The sequence below is a fragment of the Colias philodice genome, chromosome 10 (genome assembly GCF_061535455.1).
Source record: "Colias philodice isolate Cphi_HAF_F1 chromosome 10, ilColPhil1 Martin Lab GWU primary, whole genome shotgun sequence".
In the NCBI taxonomy this organism is placed as follows: domain Eukaryota; kingdom Metazoa; phylum Arthropoda; class Insecta; order Lepidoptera; family Pieridae; genus Colias; species Colias philodice.
Window position 1 is genome coordinate 3,093,310 of NC_143095.1, and position 21,506 is coordinate 3,114,815.

A 21,506-nucleotide genomic window follows, 5' to 3' on the forward strand; every position below is an offset into this window, starting at 1 on the left:
GTGAACTTCTTAGAAATCCTTCTTTAACAGTTTGATAAGCATAAGCATAGATAATTCATGTTTAAGTTGCGTCTATTTACATATAAACAATTACGACATAATTCCGTGTACGACGTTATAACCAGCAATTCATTGGTTTCGACTTTGAAGGATGCTTTTAGTCAAATATGTATTCTTTATAGGGAGTACAGTCGTCTCGATTGTATTAACTATTTTAACGAATGAATTACATATTATTTCATTTACAACTACAATTAAATTAGCCGTTATCTTTCCTGGTTTTACCCTACCTACTTTTACAGAGGAATCGGTGTAATTTCTAATCTTTTCAACTAGACCTTGCAAACAGTGCCACAAGTAATACTTAATAATCGATGAAAAATATAACAGCACGGGTCATATTTTCAAGGGTAAGATCTTAATATTTATATAGCGAAGATACTTTATTCATAAACTTTAGAACTGCAAATTGAACTCAATTTAATGAAATCATCATATTATTCATAAAAGGTAGTAAGGTCATTGATATGATTTGAAGTGGTTGTAGTAATATAGTGCGCTTCGTTTAGTATTATAATTGATGTTTTGTTCACTAAAGCCTAAAAAAATACACTCACACACTATACTTTATATTTTCCGCTGAAGCGTACTGTAAAATGCTATATCTATACGTATTATTAAATAGGAACGAGGCCAGACCTGTTCATGACATGATTTTTGAGCACTAATTGCTACGCGGGACGTAGATACATTCTGACACCAAACCTTTTTAAGTTTAAAAAAAATCTACCTTTCGGCTAAGAGGGGTATTATCGGTACTATTTAGTTATAGTATTGGATATAGAATGAATTGCGTTTCGCAATTAAAGCTTTAACAACACAGTTAAAATGCAATTCATTAATTATATTTCACACGTCATTCGAATGATTGGATTCACTTTAATGCAAGTAGAGTCGAACATCCGAGGTCTATTATAGTACATTATCAGGTACTTTACTAGATTAGTATATAGGTACTTTCACTTTTTTATTAATAAGTTAACGAGGGCCATTTCAGTCATAACTTTCGTCATTAACACGATTAAAATTTTAACGTCCCAAAAATAATTAAGGCCATATAAAATTTAATAGAAAAGTAATGAGATAGAAGCCTTTTGAAATATAACTCAAATTGATACCTGTTTTGTTGCTTTCTCTTTCGCTAAAGCAATTTACACGGACCAAAAGTTCCATTTAAAGGTATTCAAAGTGTTGTAAAGCGACATTAATTATCCCAAACAAATAAAGTTAAACTGAGGCAGCCCGCGACGGCGCTAACACGGCGCGACCGGGGTGACGAAGTTAGCTAGAACGTAACTGGATTAAAACTGCGTAATTGTTGGATAAAAAGCATTTTCTGTTGGACATAGCCGTTGTTTTTTCGTGATATATCAAGGACTTTTTTTTATTTTCGTGCCTACGTTTATGTAATTATGACAAATTGATAATCCATACTAATATTATAAATGCGAAAGTAACTCTGTCTGTCTGTCTGTTACTCAATCACGCCTTAACTACTAACCAATTTGCATGAAATTTGGTATAGGGATATTTAGATACCCGAGAAAGGACATAGGATAGGTTTTATCCCGGAAATCCCACGGGAACGGGAACTATGCGGGTTTTTCTTTGACTGCGCGGGCGATGCCGCGGGTGGAAAGCTAGTTATAAATAAGAATAACAAGGCACAGATGTCTTATGTGTACCCTATCTTATTGTACTACTGTGCTTTGAATCCTAAATCTTTAGATTAAGTTGTTTTTTATATGGAAAAGGATTTATTATACGGTAATATCAGGGACTTAGGTCTCCAATGAGGATTTAGACCATAATCCATCACGCGAGCCAAGTGCGGGTTGGCACTTGTCACATGTCCTCCAACATTTTGGTTCTTGGAGAGCCTCACAATATTCCATCAATACCTAAATACTGATAAATGGCCACTTACAAAATAACGTCTCAACTTCATGAAAGGCAATCTTAGACATAATTCTATGGAAAATGTAGTATCATCTACGAAAAATATTGGTGTCCGTCACATGATTTGATATATATTTATGCGCTCAAATATTCCTGAATGCTACCCACTTCGAGTTTCCAGATGAATAAACCCACGGGTTTATAATCTCGATCGTATATTCTATGCGACTGATTTACTTTTTTGAAATTCAAAGACGTGCGATCGTATTAAAAGAGAATTTTAGGCAAATAGTTGGTACGCCAGCAGTGTTGAATTAATGGATGCTTTTAGGTATATAGACTTTTAAATCCCCGGATACTGAAAAGAGAGTGTTTGTATACAGTCGATTTTGGAAAGATTTTCTTGGATATTTAATTTTTTAATATTTATTTTATGATTTATATTTTGAAATAGCCATGGACATTTCTCTTGAGTATAACTAATACCGGAATATAACTATTTTAATATATTTTCAAAATTCAAAACTATCGAAAGAGAAAATGGAAAATGATGAGGAAAAACATACATATATCATTGTCAGTTCTTACTACTCTTTATAAAGTAGGTTATGGGATATATTGGCTTTGATAAGCATAATAAATAATTTCCTACGATCGCAATTACGAACCTAGGAAATGACTGATCATCATGAAATTACGGTTTATAGATTGCCTATTATTTTCATCTTGGTTTGCAATTAGCATCCGATCTATTTATTACAAGAAGTTTATTATAAACGTAAAATGTTAGAATGAAATTTTATTACACATTCGACTTTTTAATAGCGCATCTGTTAGGCATTAGAAAGTAGAATCCGTGTAATTTTCGCAGTTTGCAGAAATATTGTGACGCTTTGGCCTCATTCCAAAGTAGATGCGAGGCGTGTAAATAAGTGGCCAAATCTGGATTTATAAACAACGACTCCTCTTCATCATGGGGTGATTTATTAGCTCTATTGCTCCAAAAGCGCGAATTGTGGTAATGAAGACTTAAAATTCATATGCTAGAGTTATTGATAAATGAATTATAAATTTTAAGTAGTATGACTTCATGGTACAATGGTTAAACGTTTGTTTTTAAGAACCGGTTTTGTATTCAGTTCTCAAAATAGAGTTGTGTAGGTTTTCACGACATCTATAATGGAGATATTTGAAATTTAATAAAATAATAATGCACCCCAACATTAGTTTCACTCGAAAGAAACCTAGCGGATTTGACAATGTTTACGAAGCGAACAGAGCGAGCAAGTTTATTCAGCATTACTCGTGTAATACAAATGTCGCGAAACAAATATTTATCACCTTTTCACATTTCACTTGGATTCCGATAATCCTCCGTCTTACTAGCTGATAACGAGCGAAACACAAGGTAAGATGGATTTTGACATTCGGTATATGATGTCACCCTCACAGTTATGATTTAGTTTGAGTACGTATATAGGGCGAAAATATAATGCTATCTACACTATATAGGTTGATTCAGGGCAATTGTTAAGAGGTGGAGATAAGGTGGAGTTAAGTTTGATATTCTACATACCTAATTCCAATACTAATGCTTCTTTTTGTTCGACCAATGTTAGAAAACTGCAACCACAACCATTCCACTTTTATTCAATCAACAGTCGGCCTAAATCATTTATTATCGAACTTGATAATAATGGGTACCTACCTATTCACGTAAAAGTGAAGACAATTGAATTTATATCGATAGGGAATAAAAGAAAAATAAAATAAAAATTTGAATAGGTATTTAATTCTTAAAATGGAAACCCAAAGCTATGCTATGATAATCAACTTTGTTTTATAGAAATAATAATAAGCTTCTTGAAATACAACTTCAAAATTGTAAAGATCTAGAACGAAATGGATATTAAGTTCTAGATTACTAAAGTCTCCGAAGGTAAGCTATAAGAGGATATCTTTACATTTTAACCAGAATAAATCGCGGGAGATCGAAATGTTAAGCCTTTTTTAATTAAGCGAGGTTTTACGAAAATGCTAAGTCATATAACTGTATAAATGTATAGTAATATAGGTATGTATGACGTAGTGTTTCGTGCTTTTCTCTTGTGGAACCTTTTTTCACGGATAATTATGTATAGGAGCAAATAGGTGCCCTTTATACAGTTTTTCACGTACTATACAAATTAGGTACGACTCATTAGGTTTAATTGATGAGCCGAGTTCTATTTTTCATCGGAGACTTCAATAAAAAAGTACGACTTATAAGTCTCCAATGAAAAATTGAATCCAACTTATCAATTGAACCCTTATTTGTCAAGTGCTAGTACCTATCTATAGGTAATATAATATGAATGACTATCTTTTAAAGGCGGCTTCAGCTCTCCCCTATACCTAGTGATTTCCGTTCTCAATCTCTACAAGTATTCTCATACATACCAATATATTACATCGAAATTCATCTTAATCCTTTCAGAGTTCAAATTCAGGTACAGAGGAGAATATGTCTTAAATCTTAATTAATATTGTATAATCTATTTGTTTCAAATAATTAATAAGCATTTATAATAAAAGCTTCGATACATAAAATATCCAGATACACATACTTTGGCGGCATTCGGTTCTCTTATATACGTATTCTCATAAGTTATGTGCTAAATAACACATTTGTTATTCAGTTTCCGATTATGATAAGCAGTATATGATTTATTAGTTGTCAGTACTGAGTATACACAATTCACTGAGTTTTCGATTCGTGTTATCCCGTTATCCCTACAGAAACTTAGAAACATATACCAAGCATATAGGAGATATAGGTACGGTGTTTTTTGCTACTTCATAAACTTTGGAGGTTATATTAATAGTACATTAAACGCAATACAAACGGCTATTATTCTTTCTTTACAATCGATTTGATTTACAAAACGAAACAGATGGATCTCGATCATAAATAACATCGGTCTAAACTTTATAAGTAACCATTACTTCTGTTCATAAACACGTGGGAACACGTGATTGCATGTACGAGAATAATTTCAAATTTTAACGTTGTTCTGATTCATCTCTTGCCGACGTATACGAGTAGGTAGAAATAGGTCGGTAAAGGTAGATCATTTCATTAAAAACGAATCTACAGTCTCCCAGTTCAGATTGGTCGATGGTAATTGCGATCTCAATATTAAAGTACAATGAAAGCTACCATATCTATCTGCCTACGTGACTTTTCTTATGGTTATTTTTATAGCACAGGTTTTTCCTTACGACTAAATATATTGGCGTGGTACCTAATATCTATAAGTACTAAGTGCATAAATGTTATAAGATATGTAATAGAAAACATATGTGATATAATATATGCTTAATTCTGACGTCACAACGAAACATAAGCTGATGAAAATTCTAAAATAACTATACGGTCTACGTGTATTTATACGGTGTTCAAGGCACTTTGCATAGCTTACGGGACACACATTCTTGGGCACAACTACTTAGGAACGATAAGTCATAAGTATTTAAAGAGGTTCGTCTTATAATATTCAACATACAGTCGATAGTTAAAGGTCAGGTAAATTTCCAAGGCTGATTTTGATTTTAGTTTACGAATTTCCTTACCTAATAATGATAATTATGTTAAGTCTGGTACACTTATGGATAATATGAACTATGAAGGTATGTAAATTATCTAATATTTTCATTCAAAAATATGCCTACGGAAAAGCAATGAAAAGATTTAGGTACGCAATAATTATTAATTATTTAAAAATATTATAATAAATTGCAAAATCCTTTCATTTCTATTAAGGGTTTGCAATATCATAAAAATAGTATTTTCAATATTCAGTCTTTGTACTCGCTTTTTATATGTATTTATGATACAACCCTTAAAATACAGTACTTATAAGGTTTACGACGAAAAATAAAAAGTTACAAAATACCAATTTCCCCTTCTGTCACCTGTCCTTACAGGATATTGTTCAAATAAGTGTTCAAAATACAAATTTTCTTATTCAAAAACAAACTTCGCAATTGTTTCAGACAATTCTCTTGTAATTAATTATACAACCTGGAAAATATGACATTTGTGATCGATACTTTGCTACTTACATAAAGAGCTATTTCTGTGTCGTGGTTTATCATAATATTCTAAGTTGCCTTCGAACATTGTTCATAATATTATACCTGACAGATATCCTAGATTATTCGGTATGCAGGTACCTACTATAGGTGTTTTCTCATGAAGAACATGTGCACAGAATATGGGGGACTGATTCTTTTTATATATTGATTTATTAACGGTGTCTAAATAAGCTCTTTTGTGAAACTGAAAGTTTCATACTTACAAGTCGGAATCTTATTTAAAAACATTCTATCGAATAATCATTAAATACATTAAACCTAATGGAAAGTCAAGGATAGAAATATTTACATTTGAACATTTCCACTAGCTCAAAAACGTTAAAAATTCAATAATGAATTCGAATTAAGTTGATCCTGTACTGCTTTAAATGGAAACTTTTACTAAGCTAGCTTATTTGATTAATTGCTTCAGTTATTTGTAATCTCGTTAACGTAAAAACCCACGGACCAACGGATCGCCCATTTTCAATTACATAAGTATCATTTTTTCAGCGTTTAGATAAAAATATCACCGTCAAGTTTAATAAACTCGGTTTTCACAATATTTGGTACTTTTTAATTTTTTTCCTTATTAAATGTTATAAATTAGGTACTTTGTAAATACCGAATAAAGTGATATTTTAAAATCAAATATCGTCATAATTTAACAAATTGTAGTTGAATTTATTAAATTAAATAGAGATGGGTAATAATAATTATTGCGTAGGTATTATTGCTTATGTAAGCATCTCCTTAAGTCCCAGACTAATGAATTTATAATGCATACTGAATATCTTAGTAAGAATTTCATGAGCTTTATAGTTTTAGAAATATTCTAGGTAAATTAAAATGATCTAATATACTGATATTTTATAAGACGACCTTTGGATACATTTTATAATATTTTCAAGATAAGACCTGTATAAATAATTATAATAAATTGCAAAGTCGATTTCTTTACGCTTTTTCTTTTATTAATACTGCTCTAATAGAAATTAAGTATATACTAGGAGGTCTAATAGAAATAAAGCGTCCTCTCTTTATTGTGCGACTCATATAGGACTTTCTTTGCTTAGATAAATTGAGGGCACAAAAACAACTAAACATTTCACTACAAGTTCAATAAATCACTGTACCTTATAGACTAGAGTAGATAATTTTTGAAACAAAAAAAATCGCAGTCGGATGAAACCCATTAGAAAAGGAGGGGAATATGATAAAAATGTAAGGAAAAATAAATTACGGTCAATCCGAGTTCGGGAAGCGGGAGGGGGGAGCTTTTAAGAGAAAGAAATGGTTTCTCTCGATTTCCGACAAAACTACAAGTACTATAGAAAAAAGTTCAATGGCAAAGTTGTAGGTAATTAAAAGTTCTACAACTTTTGCATTCACAATTTTTTCACATAACCTCAACATTTAGGTGAAAAATTCAAAAAACCAAGTTTTTGGTCTTTTATTTTTATCTACTTCAAAATTTATTCTTTTTCTACGAAATTTGGTGGAAACTTACTTTATTATGTCCCAAATACACTGTAATTTATTTGATTGAAAATATTTATTTTTTCGCCTTATTTTGAATTAATACCAAAAAAACAACCTAATTTTCAATCGAAAAGTCACTCGTCAAAATATCAGCTTTTTTCAAAAACTTGGGGTGCCTTTTATTCATTGAAATCTCTACTTTCATATGGTGTAAAAAAAATAAACACCACCATAGTAAATGTTCTCAGGAAATGCATACAAACAGTCTGAAAATTAGCTTTTACTAAATCAGGCACACTTCTCGAACTACCTGAAATGTTTTTATCGACATCATTTTGCTTATGAATATGCTGTAAAATATTAAACTTAGAACAGATAATTATTTTTCTTTTGAAATATTACCGAAAAGCCGATACAAGAGAAGATATAGAGTTCAAGAAGTGTGCCTGATTTAGTAAAGAAACAAAGAATGTACCAAATTCCTGATGGCATTATGATAAATTACAGATAGTACAAGATAATGATGGTCCATGCGTTGCGAAATCAATAATTTTCAAAATATGAAGAGAAAATTACTGCTGCTCATATAAACTACTAGAAAATACTAAGAAAGGGACAAGTAAATAATTTGTTTTCATATAACAAACGACTTATAACATAGGGGATGATCATTATTAGCTTTTTTGATATTATACATAAGTTTATTATATCTATTGACTCCGCTATGTTTCTTCTTAGTTAAGTATAAAAATGCGCTAATTGTAACAGTAGAGTATTTAAATAATAACAATTGAAATAGGGTCGATCCTATGTATAAAAAGCCAATAAGGCCTCGTCAAGAATGCAATACTGTGCAGATTTACGGATTTCCGTAGCATAAGCTTTAGAAGAGCTCCTGGTGCATTTCCATGCGGTAAGAAATACTATCATATACCTACTGTAACTTAACGTTGAGAGAATACTATAGCACCATTTCTATCTTCATTATAAATCACTGTTTTTTCATAAATCTTTATTGAAACGAGAGTAGTCGGGGACATAAGCTAAAAGGGAATTTTTGTAAACCTCGTTTTGAGATCTGTCAACTCAAAATTTCCAGTTTTGAACTAGTAAACATTGCTCTCAACTCTCAACATTTCTAAATTTAATCTTAAGGAGGTGACAGTTCATAAATATAACTCTTTTGTTGAAGAAGATCATAATTATAGATATGAATAGTATTGTTAGCATCAGAAAGTCATATTTTCCTCCTCTGTCGGCCCCAAATTTTCCATTTACTGGCTAAAAACGCCAACGTGACCTTGGAACTGTAAAATAACTTGGAAATAGGAGGCTATGTGAATTGTTGCTCTACTTTCCAGGAAAATGCAATCAATGAATGTCTTAGTGTAACATTCATTGACTGTATTTTATGTAAACAATGTTAAAGCGATTTATATTTGTGCTGTAAAAGATTTAACGGTTTAGCGAAAAGACATTAATTAGCGTGTAAGTATACAAAAATAAATTTTACAATGCAGAGAGAAATTCAAGCCAAGGTCGTATCTAAATGCTTAAAAGATATAAGTATCTTCTTATTGTCATATATATATCATTGTATCTAGTGTATCAATAAGACTTTGGTACTCTCTGAAGTTATTGGACAGTCATCGATTGATAAGTAGGTACCTACTTTGTAAGGGGCTTAGAATGTTGGACACGTTTTTTAATACGCACATTTGTTAAACTTTGAAATAAACTTGTCCACTATACTAAAGGTTTACACGAGAAAGTGATACTTTTAATTTATACTATTAAAAGAAACCTCTAAAAGCTTTAGTTGCGGCTTTTCAACTATTCTCGGGACTTGTTGACTATCACGGAGTGGTGTAACTTTCAAACCGGCAGCCTTTATAAGTTATTCTCAGGATTCTTGGCACTAATCGTGCCTCAATTACACTCTTTAATAACCGCGACTTGCATAACTTTCTAGAAAGCCAGGCGGTTGCATTTCAATGTTGTGCTGAATAAGAATTATAACATGTTTTCTACAGACCGATTTTTTACATATAAAAGTATAAGACGGAAGGATTATTTACAACTTTTGTTGGCAAATAAATATCAATTCAAATGTTTAAATAGTCGTTGAAATGTCGTTCGTGTATAGTGTAAATGTCGGTGTTAAATCATCAGCATTCTTATAACTGACCATAAAAGATAGATTATAGTTTGGATTAGCACAGAAGATACTTTATATCTAATATTTTTTTTTAATATTCAGTATTTTATTATCATAAGCAAAGATTGTGAGGCTCTATTTTCCGCTCGAAAATAAGCACTATAGGTATGTGTTATCGTTCTGACATTAATTTATTTTGCAATATAAGTAATAGCGTGCACTGTACTCGTATTTCAAAGAAATATTGTTCTGATCTGAACACTGAATTTTTCACAGTGGATAGGAATTTTTCATAGTCTGAGCACGCTTTGTAGATAACCTGTATTATAAAATACAATGTATGCTTGCTTGCGGTTTTGTTCGTGGGATTTTCCAAATCTTGGTCCTGTGGGAATTGTGATAAAGAAACCTAATTTATAATTTATAACCACCTGTCCCTCTAGTGAAAGTGACAAGTGACAGTGAAAAAAGTATCATTATTAATACTTAAATTAGGTTTGTAACTAACATTTTTAGAAGAAGGTAGTTACTTTGAAATCACAGGTAGGTACTGAAATTGATAGAGCGCGTTTTCTTTTAGCACACAAGTCGCACTATGAAGATGAACTTATTTGAATTTAACATATTATAACTCTTTATACGCGTTATAAATAAAGTCATCTCCGTCGCTACGTTTCTTGTCATTATAACAATTATTCTCAGTTGAGGGTGCTGTAGTGGAAACTATACCCTATATGCGCAAAATGTTACGTTAAATGTTATCATTTTGTTAAAAAAATAATGTCTATTTAATATGAAGAAGAGCATATGCAAAGGCTAAAGATCAATATTGGAAACATTTAACACGTGAAGTAGCAAGTTCCGAACTAATGGACCGTTGTTCATGGCTTTCACGTCCCAATCGAGTTCAAACTTTATTATTTCTTCATAAGAGCTTCGTTGTTGGATGAAAATTACAAAATTAACTTTGTCCAAAATTACTAATGTCCACAAAATGACAATAATTAACTATCTATTGTCACTATAAAAACGTAAAAACCAAAATGAGAAAGAATAGCTACAGGAATTTCTGTAAAAGAAACAATAAAAGCATTTCCAATAATAATTATAGTCGGCCTGTCTCGCTACTCTCTTTTTTCCGCTATTTTTACCGTATTCCATTTGGCTTTAAGAGATAACATTTGTTTTTGATATTAATAATTGTAAGGTCTACTTAAAAAGGATTTAAATTTAAACAGATTAAATAAGAGATGTTTTATTACCGCTCCTTTTGAAACATTAAAATAAATGCTATTCAATTTAATACCACATTGCATTCCATGTACATTTGGTTATTTTTGTTTATCAGATTTATCGCAATTTATGACATCATTGGTGTTCTTTATAGACGTGTAGGAATTAAGATTATAAAAATGTTTCAGAACTTCAACATTGGATTTTTAACCTTTGTATTTTTAATTAAGTTACAGTAATTTATTATTGCCTATTAGACCGGGAGATACTGACACAAAATTTCGAGTCATTTGTAACAAGGATGGCGGTTCTACAGGGGTCTTAGTACGCAATGACAAAAAGAAAAATGATGGTGTGAACGCTGGTACCGGTGGCTTAGTCGCGTGGGCGTTTGTCGAACTCGTCGGAAAAATAGCGAAAGTCAAACGATTTGTAACACAAAAATTTTAGAATTTACCGATAGCCCATAAAAAAGTAGTAGGCGGTAGTGTCATGCCATACTTTTCCGGTGTGACTTACAGCCCGCCATACCGATGCGAATGTGTTGATTTAAATAAAACAATCATTCAACCATTTGTACCAGGCTAACTTTTGCACAGGTAACTATCGTCGTGCAGCCATTTACGAAAATCGCCATGCCATACTTTTCGGACGATTCCAAATGGTCGCCATACCGCCGAAAATCTGCAAAAAATTTTTATTTCGCCAAACTTTTTGTACCAGTATTGCATTTGGATTTTTGGAGAGTATTTGATAAAATGTGACCATTATTATATTTGCCATACTTCTAGTAGGAGGAAAAAGTGCTGTCATACTTGAAAACTTAATTTATTATTAATTTATATAAGTGAAGATTTCCAACACATAGATCTTTGAAATTTTGTATTTATATTTGTTGATCCTCAAACTTACAGGAAAAATAAGTGCCATACTGTTACAAATCGTTTGACTTTAGCTATTTTCCGACGAGTTCGACTAACGCCCACGCGACTAAGCCGCCGGTACCAGCGTTCACGCCATCGTTTTTCTTTTTGTCATTGCGTACTAAGACCCCTGTAGAACCGCCATCCTGTTACAAATGACTCGAAATTTTGTGTCAGTATCTCCCGGTCTATATGGTTAATAATTGATCTAAACAAAAACGTCGATCTGTTAAATGTTAATGACTAAAGGTTAATCTAAAAATTATAAATAGAGAATTGATAACTAATAAATATATAATAAAATGCGTGAAACATTTAGAAAACCTAAAGTGATCGGAAAGGTTTTATAGAAACCCATAGCAACTATAGCCTTATAAATTTCAACTTTAATTTTACAACGTCAAAGTCTCTTTGGGGAATATTTAAATCATAATTTAGGTAAATGTAATTAAGATTGGTGTTACTTATTGGTTTTATTAACTCTGTAGTAACTAACTGACTAATTTTGATTTTGACATTCAACAAAAATTATAGAGACTACGCAGTAATTTAGGTACTTATATTAGTGATAAGAGTGATATATTATCATTGAATATTGTTTTTTTTAATACAAAAATGTTGGTTCAATTACGTAATTTGTAACTTATGTAAACGATGTTCTTCATTGGAAGTCCGTTAATAAATTACAGAGCAGTGGTTAAGATTTATACATTATTTTTTTATTTTGTTGTAAAGTTTATATGAGCTTTATACAAAGCATAAACCACGGACGATCCGCTCATTGTGAGACAATAGGTTGCTGTAGCATTGTTTCCGAGTTAAATAATTACGTTAACTAGAAAATTGAATTGAATTCATAATAATTTAATTGTTTTTGTACGTTTTCAAGTATCAATAAAGGTTTTGTGAGATAATAGATGAATTTATAACTAAAGGTGGAAAATAAGCTATCTAGAATATAAAAATGAATAGTAAAGATGTTAGTTGACATAATTAAGTAGTAAAGTAGTAAGTTAAGATATTCTTGAATTGTTTTTAAAATCAACCAATAGCACTTCTAAAATCAACCGATATGTTTAAAGACAAGATTATCGATAGGCACGAACCACGAGGCGAAGGCGAACTAAGAAAGTAATTCATAAATAGGCGAAATGAAGAAATTCATATTTATAATAATGTTCTTATACATATACAATTTAAGGAAACTTTTATGGTCAATAATTGCTTTTTCTTTGTTATAGTTATTAGTTTTTGTAACCTATTTTCATTAACTTCATGAGAAATAAAGCTACTTTTCAATCACTAAAAAAACATCGTCTGAAGTAGTCATCCTAGCGTGCTTAGACACTTGAAAAATGGAACTTTTTTAATTTCACGCTTGATTCGTGGAAGTTTTATACAGAGTGCGTCAAGAGGGATGTCACTCAGCATATAATACATACTTCGTTTCATCGTAACTCCATCGCAAGGCTGAACATCGAGTCAATTTAAATGACGACATATAGTCAGCGAACACACGAAATTGTCAGATTTTTTAGAACATTGTATCGTAATGTATTTCTCCATCAGGGAATAGTGAAACACAGAAGAATTACTTTGATCCACAAATGGAGCAATATACATTCTGATCACATTCCAAACATCGATTTTCCTCAGTCAAAAATGGATTCGTAGAACTATGCGACGTACTTGATTGTTTATTTCCTTTACGCTCATTTTTCAGTTATTAACGTACATAGTTTCATAATTTATCGCGTCAGTTATTTGGGATAGTCGCCTGATGAACCCATATGGCGATTACGATTGGGTTGGATTTCGTTAATTAATTAATAAGTGCATATTAAATGCAATCTAAAATGGGAAGTAAAGATTGCGCATATAGAGAAACAGGGACACAATTTATAATATGATTGCCATATATTTATAGTATGTCGTACCTACTATGTATTCAATATACATACCTAGTATGTACGACTTTAAAAATACTCTGAGGCGCAAGCGTTCGTGCGTGTTCATTACACAGTGAAACTGTGCGTGATTTCTGTTCAACGAATTTTTCCTCAATGATTTAAGTAATTAAATAAACCGTCATCTGTTTTTAAATATTTTTATAGTTTTTTAAATTTCCAAAATATTATCTACCGAAATACATCAACCTGCATCGATCGTATTATCTCATTTTTCAAAGCCAATACTTTCCATGTAACCAATAAAGCGGAAAGCAAGCCGTATACAAAAAAGTAATATTAAATTCACATGATACTATCATAACACAGCAGACAATACAAATAGTTTGACATGACATGAAGAATGACGTCAAACGGGTGTGTCCTATTGACCCTGCTGGAGCCCTGACACGTCGCCCTGCATCTTGGAAACATTAGCGGCGATCATGTGGAAAACATCAGTCATGCATATCACATAAATAAAGCGTCTCTTTCAAGTTCATACAAACCCACTGTATATTATAATAAATCTACGCTCTTTTTGTAGTCACAACCACAGCCGATAGACACATTAATATTAATAGCTGATGTTGTTTGAAGGTCGGTATTTGTATACATATTAGGATCTGTTGCAGATGTTTATTACAATAAATTGTGATACGATGGCCGATGTCTATTTGACGAATATTAAGCTAATAATTGGAATAAGAGTATGAAAGTTGTTTTCATATTTAGTTGAAATCTTTGTTTTTCATTACGAACCATTTCTCATAGCATATTAGCATAACATTTTTAATTTTAATCATATTTAAAGCAAAATTATAATAATTGTGGTACATTGTGTGTACCATTTTATTCCCATATATAAAAAAAACGAAACTATTTTAAAAATTAGTATCTTATATTTATTTTCACAGAGATGGAACACCTATGAAGGATATATAAAATTACATCTACTACTTCGTTGAAATAAACTTAATAGTTAAATAAACTAGAATTTACGGTGACATTCATATCCATCCATAAAAAGTTTCATAGGATAAATAATCTATTCATTCTATGAAACGTTTTATGGTTCCAAAATATACTCGATAGTCGCAAATAAAAAGAAATATAAACAAAAGTAGTGTATACAGGTTTCTAGCGTATTTTCAGAAATTTTATGCACAATTTTGAAGCAGATAGCAGATGATTAAAACATTATAATCAACAAAACTAACTTCTATATAAATTATTATACCGCTGATTTTTCTTCTTTCACTTTTTGTAATTTATCATCATCTTTAATATTGGAGAGAAAGAGGGATAAATACAACGAATAATTTCAAACTAAAGTATTTCCTTAGGGCGAAAATGTCAGTCTCTTTGAGAATTCGAAATGCTCGAGAGTTTAAAATTTCTCTTGTAAAGAACGCAACAGTTGGTAACAAAAAATACTTTTATTAAGTCTTCAACCAAAACCATCTCGCAAAGCAATGTGTACCTGTTCTTTACCTAGAGGTTATATGCCTGCTTAGATACTGATATAAATATATTTAAAGTAAGTAAGATCTGTGAACGGTTTGAAATCGCACAGCAGAAAACGGTGAGCTTCTACGCCAGAAGTTTCTTGTACGTAGTAAGTAAATTCTATATGGAAATTCATCCCCTAAAGGAATGAAATGGGGGTGAAAGTTCATTTGAAACTTTTTATTGCCTTTAATGGATTTACTCGAGACTTTCTACAATATAAATGAAGAATCAGATTGAATACAGATGCTATACAGGAAAGCCATTATTATGATTATTGTTTAGAAAATGTTTAATTTTTCATATTGACACTTAGTTAGGGATTATATATTTAGTTTTATTGCGGAGAAATCAATTAATTTATATTATAGGTTTATTAATTACGAAACGGGCCAGAAGTAGTAATATAATAATTAAATAGACTCTCATATTTTACAGTTTTCTAGGACGTAGAAATTAATTTACGTGCACAATAAAACAACTGCAACGTGAGCAAATAACAGTCATACATCACGAGACACCGCAAAAGGGTATAATTTTTAAAGCTTTCTTCTTCTTCGTATTACATGTCATCTGAAATTTACGGCATTACATTACAACAAATGTATTCCATATATTGTTAGAGGTGACGACTGCTTGCTCAATCCCGATAAGGGTAAAAAATAAGTATTCGTAGACTACATTTGGAGTATAATATTATGGTCATAGATTTGAGAGATATTAACAATACCGCAGACTAGTCCTAAACTTATATAATTCAATATGTTCTATTTGGTATTAGATTTATTAGTCGCGATCAAAGCACTATAATTAAACCATATCAAATGTGTCATGATTAATGTCGTATATTGCCATTTAGCGTGCGTACAAATAACAATAAGTTGTGAATATATCTTTCAAAACAAAGAGAAAAGCTGCTTTTATTTACATTTGTCGTCCATTAAATCATTGGAACAGTTCACTGTGAATCTTCCATTAGTTGGGCTTTACCTAGCGAGCGTTCACAAATGGATATTTTTTCTTTTTTAAATCGCTTCGTTCATATTCGTGAGAATTTATGAACAATGTAAACGAAGTACGATTAAACTTTCGTACTATCCACGGTGGTGTTATTGCTTATTAAACCAATTCAGACGATACAATAAGTACCTGGCTTAGTAGGTATGAATTAAAAATTTAATAGAAATATCCTACCAATCAATTCATATCGAGATCTGAAGGTATTCTTGTGATTTTATAAATATCCCCAACAGTCCATACAGCTTACATAAATGTGGTAGTCAATTGAATTGAACAAAAGCATTTTCATCTTTTTATTGAATTTGAATTCATAAAACCTTCGATAAGCTTATTAATTAGGTAGGGTCTTACACAATTATACGATATTCTATATGAGGATTGAGGTATTATTAGGAATAAATGATTCATTTCAAATTCGTTTCAAGAATAATCTATTCCAATAACTTCCTGTAATTGAAAGCTCCTTATAAATTCATATTTTTGATATTGAGTGGCTTCATACGTAATACTTTGAACTTAATCAGTTATATAAAGCTTATATAGCTTGTATCGATGTTTAGATGTAATGTTTTGTTTGTAATAAGCACATTCTTACCCAAAAGTTACCCGAGGCTAAATTAAAGGAGAGGTTAAATTTGGTAAGTGAAAGGCAAACGTTATTAGTTAAAGCAGTTCAATACGTAAAGTAGGGAAGAAATTTTTCCTCGTGAATACAGTTAAAAGCATTTTAAATGATTTTGAAGTTTTACGAAGGTGTTTACTTGAAATCTTATGGCGAATCTGTTTCTTAATGAAATATAAAGCTCGTTCACAAATAGTGGTTATTATAGACACAGTTGTTATATATGTGACTGTAGTTGACACCGGTTAGTTGTCACTATAGTTTGTTTACACTTTTTCTCTCTCTTATCATTGATATGCTCTATCTCTCAGTTATAAGACTTTAAAAGTATGTAAAAGTATTTTTAAAATATTCGTATAAGCGAAGTTACGGGGCAATAAAATCGATAAACATGAAGTACTGCTATAAAATAAATACCTTCTACAAATATGTTTAGGAAGTTATTTATGCTCGTACCCTTTTAAATCTTGTTTTACGTAAGATAATCTAAATGTATGTTTTATTTTCTTTTCAGAGCTAAGGTAGGCTTTTATTATTACGTAACAAGACAATATTTTTGGATAGGTTAATTCCAAGTTAAAAAAACGATGAAAACATCACCAAAATAAACAAGTAAAATACCCACAATTATTTTAAAGTGGCTGAATCTGGCAATGGGATAAGTCTAGTGGCATTTAAAACTAAAGGTACACCGTAAACTTGAACTCAAAAACATTTGACTAAAACGTACTTTCATGTTGAGTGCGTCTTGACTTACATTTTCATACTTTAAATACTACAGTGAGCGGACTTATTATCAATAATTGCAAAATGTGTTGCTAAACGTAAAACTCGAAAACGGCTCGACCAATTCGGGTAATTTTTTAGTTTACGTTTTTGTTAACGCACAAGGAAGGGTCTTTATGGAGATAAATCACGAAAAGGGGCAATAGGTCCATACAGCGTCTGCCGGGAGAGCAGGTATACCGAAAAAGAGACAGGTAGGACTAGGACTATAATATAAAGCATACCTGAATCCAGTCGTTTAAAGAAATTCCAAAATTTCCCTGAAAAGCTACGTAATATAAGCCACGCCGCAGGCAAAACCATTTTTTCGATATTGAAAGAACCATTCCACGTACATTAATTTTCGACTGCTTCCCAAGCGCCTTATTGATTAAAAAGCTTATTCAAAATAACAATGATATTGTACTTGATATTTTGAAACGAATGGAATATTATTATTGTTCGTGTTTCAAAAGGTTCAGTACAGAAATCGATGTGTTATATAAGTTTATTTAAGGCATATTAATCCGGAGGAATGCGCTACACAAGGTGGCTATACTCATTTTGATAAGACAGGTAACAAACAGATCCTAGCATAGAATAAACTCGGTAGAGGTGAATAAGAAGAATGAAGTTTGTGTGTAACAGGAAATGTTATATTTTACCTTTGAATGTAATATATAATAATATATTATCTTGTATATTATACATAAAATAATCTGTTAAGCTTTTCGCAAACTACTGAAAGCAAAAATTTCCTAATTTTTGATCCTGAAATCAAAACAACAATCACATTGCTCAGCCTCTAGTGTTTCCAAGTTACATTTTTGGCAACAGAAAATTTACATTACCACAGAGCAATAAACATCAAATCTGGGATCCATCCGCGACCGGATAATCTAACCCCAAAATTACAAAAGGCCCAGAGAAAAGGAGAAACTTCCTCTAGCGTGAAGTGATGGTATTATATATTTATTATACTTTTCTTTTCTGTATTTTAACGATACTGTTACTTTCTGGCATATTCCCAAATTTTGTAGATTAATACAATACTACTTAATTCGGGTGCCATGTTTACTAGATGGTTCAATTTAACAATAAGAGTATATCCTACTTCTGATACTAATAAAGAATATCCTGTTTGTTAGTTTTATATGTAAAATTATTTGTGTTTATCGACTTTAATTAAATTGTAGTCGTTTTGTATTGTATTGTATTTATGTTACTCTATGATAGAGCCTTAGCTCTATCCTACTAATATAAAAAGCATCAAAATTTCTATTATCTAGCATTCTTTTTATATGTAATACTCAGTTACGAACAATTTTATATTTTTAAACTATTCCTACCCTTTTTATGAATTTATATGTAAATAAAATATCAAGCAACGATATAATAGGTAACAAGGTGTTCATGATATGGATGAAAATCCCTCTCAATGTCAAGTGACCGTCAGACTTGAGTTTACTGCGTAGAAGAATTATTATTTTAGTTTTGTTTTAACTTTTAAGATAAAAGGTTCTATTAACACCTTTAATAATTTATGGGTTAAATTTTTCTATTTCCTAGTTAAGGAAAATTTATCAAAAAAGTTCCTTTTTAACAAATTAATTTGGTATTGTCATTTACGCAATGGATTTTTATTAATTGTTCTCGAGAGAAATAACTTCGGAGTTTTTTCAAATTTTGTGCCCAATAGATTAACAGCTAGAGGAAATTATCCCAATAATTAATTGAATTTAAATGGTTCAGAATTTATTCTTTTTTTTCAGAATGAATGTTTAGCACAACCCGTTCGTATCGTTTTCATCATGAAATTATTTCTTAAGTAAAATATACCTAAAAATAATTCGATAAGTTATCACAAAATTTTCCATGGAATTTTCCCTTAATTTTGCGCGTTTTATAAAAGTGGATGGTTATTTTCTTTTGATTCTGAATATTTTAATATTCTTTATTAAAAATATATTAAATACTAAATTTATATTTTTATTCCATCAATAACAAAGCTTTAAATATCATAACTTTTACCTATCTTATTTTTAAACGGGTTTGTGCGATTGTAAATTTGAATCAATGGTTCACCTACTACATTCATAACACAGTATTCACTTTTCATTACTTCATGTAGTATTACACGCGCAAGAGATACTTATATTAATCACCTCCCCATGGAATTTAAAATTGTGCCCTATTTAAGAGACCGCGGATGAAATTTACTTACACGTCTAAAAATAATAACACATATCGAAAAAAGTAAGAATCGTTTGACGTCATTGTTTATAGGGTACGTAAACAAAAATCGAAACCACATCCGCGACTGTTTGACGATTTATAACCACAAGAATAAAATAAATAGACTATTAATACACGTTACGTATCTTTTCACAATGAAATTATGTTATTGGATGCGCGATAGAAATAGTTTCAGCACATCATGAGAACGGATAATTTTCGACGAGCATCAACATCGACATCATCATACTGTCGTTGAAAATTTCAATTCCTTTAGGTGTTGAAATTATTGAACATAGGTTCAAGGATTCACAACCCTTTTTCACGGTAACTATCGACTTTTACCCAAATGAAACGTGCCATAGTTACCCTCGATAATAATGTGCGATGCTTAGCTAAGTGCTTAGCGCCGACCTATTTATTTAACACAAAAACAAAGGTACATGTACTTATGTCATAGAATATTGTATGCATAGAGATGAATTAAACCTAGGTAGTATTCAAATACATACACGAGTATATATTTTGTATGAATAGATATTTTTTAATAGTAGTTCGTGTATCGAAATTCCAAAACATACTTCTTTTAGTGATATCGCCCAAGATCTGCGTACATTGGTTATTGAAAGTCCCGTGACTTCGAACAATGATAGTATAGGTATAGGTATATTATATCTAAGATTTTCATTTTTACGTTGCTAAATAGCACAAAGGAGCTCTTAAAACTTCATCACGTCCGTCTTTTATAATGTCACAGCCACTTTACTGTGAAATGAAAGACATGAGAACAATTAAAATGGAAATTATGATAAAATGTAAATTAAAAATATTGCTATGATCTATTTTTTTATCACATGGCGTCAAATAATTCTATCTGTATTTATTTTTGGTCCGTCACGAATCCGGCCAATACTTTAGATAGACTCAATCGGTAAAGGTCCTATAGTATTTAAAATAAATAAATTTTATAAATAATCCAGATATTTTTTTTTGTGTACTAAATGTTGAAAAGTTTAGCTTTTATCATAAAGATTGAAAACGATTACCCGAGTCAAAGGCTTACGTGTATCTCTAAAGATTTTGGCAACAGGTTGGCAATACCAACTACCAACCATACGTTAGGGACAAAAAGTTTCACTGATACTCTCACGAATTATCCAAAATATATAATACTTCGGTCCAAATTTGTGATTTACTCAAAATTTATTTAGGTTTTGTTATAATTGTACTTTAACTTTTAGTTGTGATTTACTTACTATTATATAAAAAATACAAATTGAAGTAAAAGCTCATTGTTTTATATCCTTCTATATTTCCATAGAAACTTCGATATCAGCATAGGCTATAATGCTATTGAATATGTATTTGATAATATAGACACGAATCTGCTCCCATTTTGCGACACTATATTTATGAAAACTGTTTTAAATTATGTATCATATTCTTTCACGTTACACAATTACCTACACCTACTTTAATGAAAAGAAAACTGAATAAACGGAGGATTTTAACTCCACATTTTCTAATTGTCAGGGTAA

The 21,506-nt window shown here is 31.0% G+C and overlaps 1 protein-coding gene and 1 long non-coding RNA gene across 3 annotated transcripts in view; one reads left to right on the forward strand and one right to left on the reverse strand.

Moving 5' to 3' along the window:
* The window catches only part of LOC149485086 (uncharacterized), a 28,044-nt gene that overhangs the window by 5,167 nt on the left and 1,371 nt on the right, over positions 1 to 21,506 (reverse strand). The window lies entirely within an intron of this gene.
* The window catches only part of LOC149485087 (uncharacterized), a 200,850-nt gene continuing 193,746 nt past the window's right edge, over positions 14,403 to 21,506 (forward strand). The window contains exon 1 of the long non-coding RNA XR_016316177.1: positions 14,403 to 14,417. This is a non-coding gene — a long non-coding RNA (uncharacterized LOC149485087). The remainder of the gene's footprint in view (positions 14,418 to 21,506) is intronic.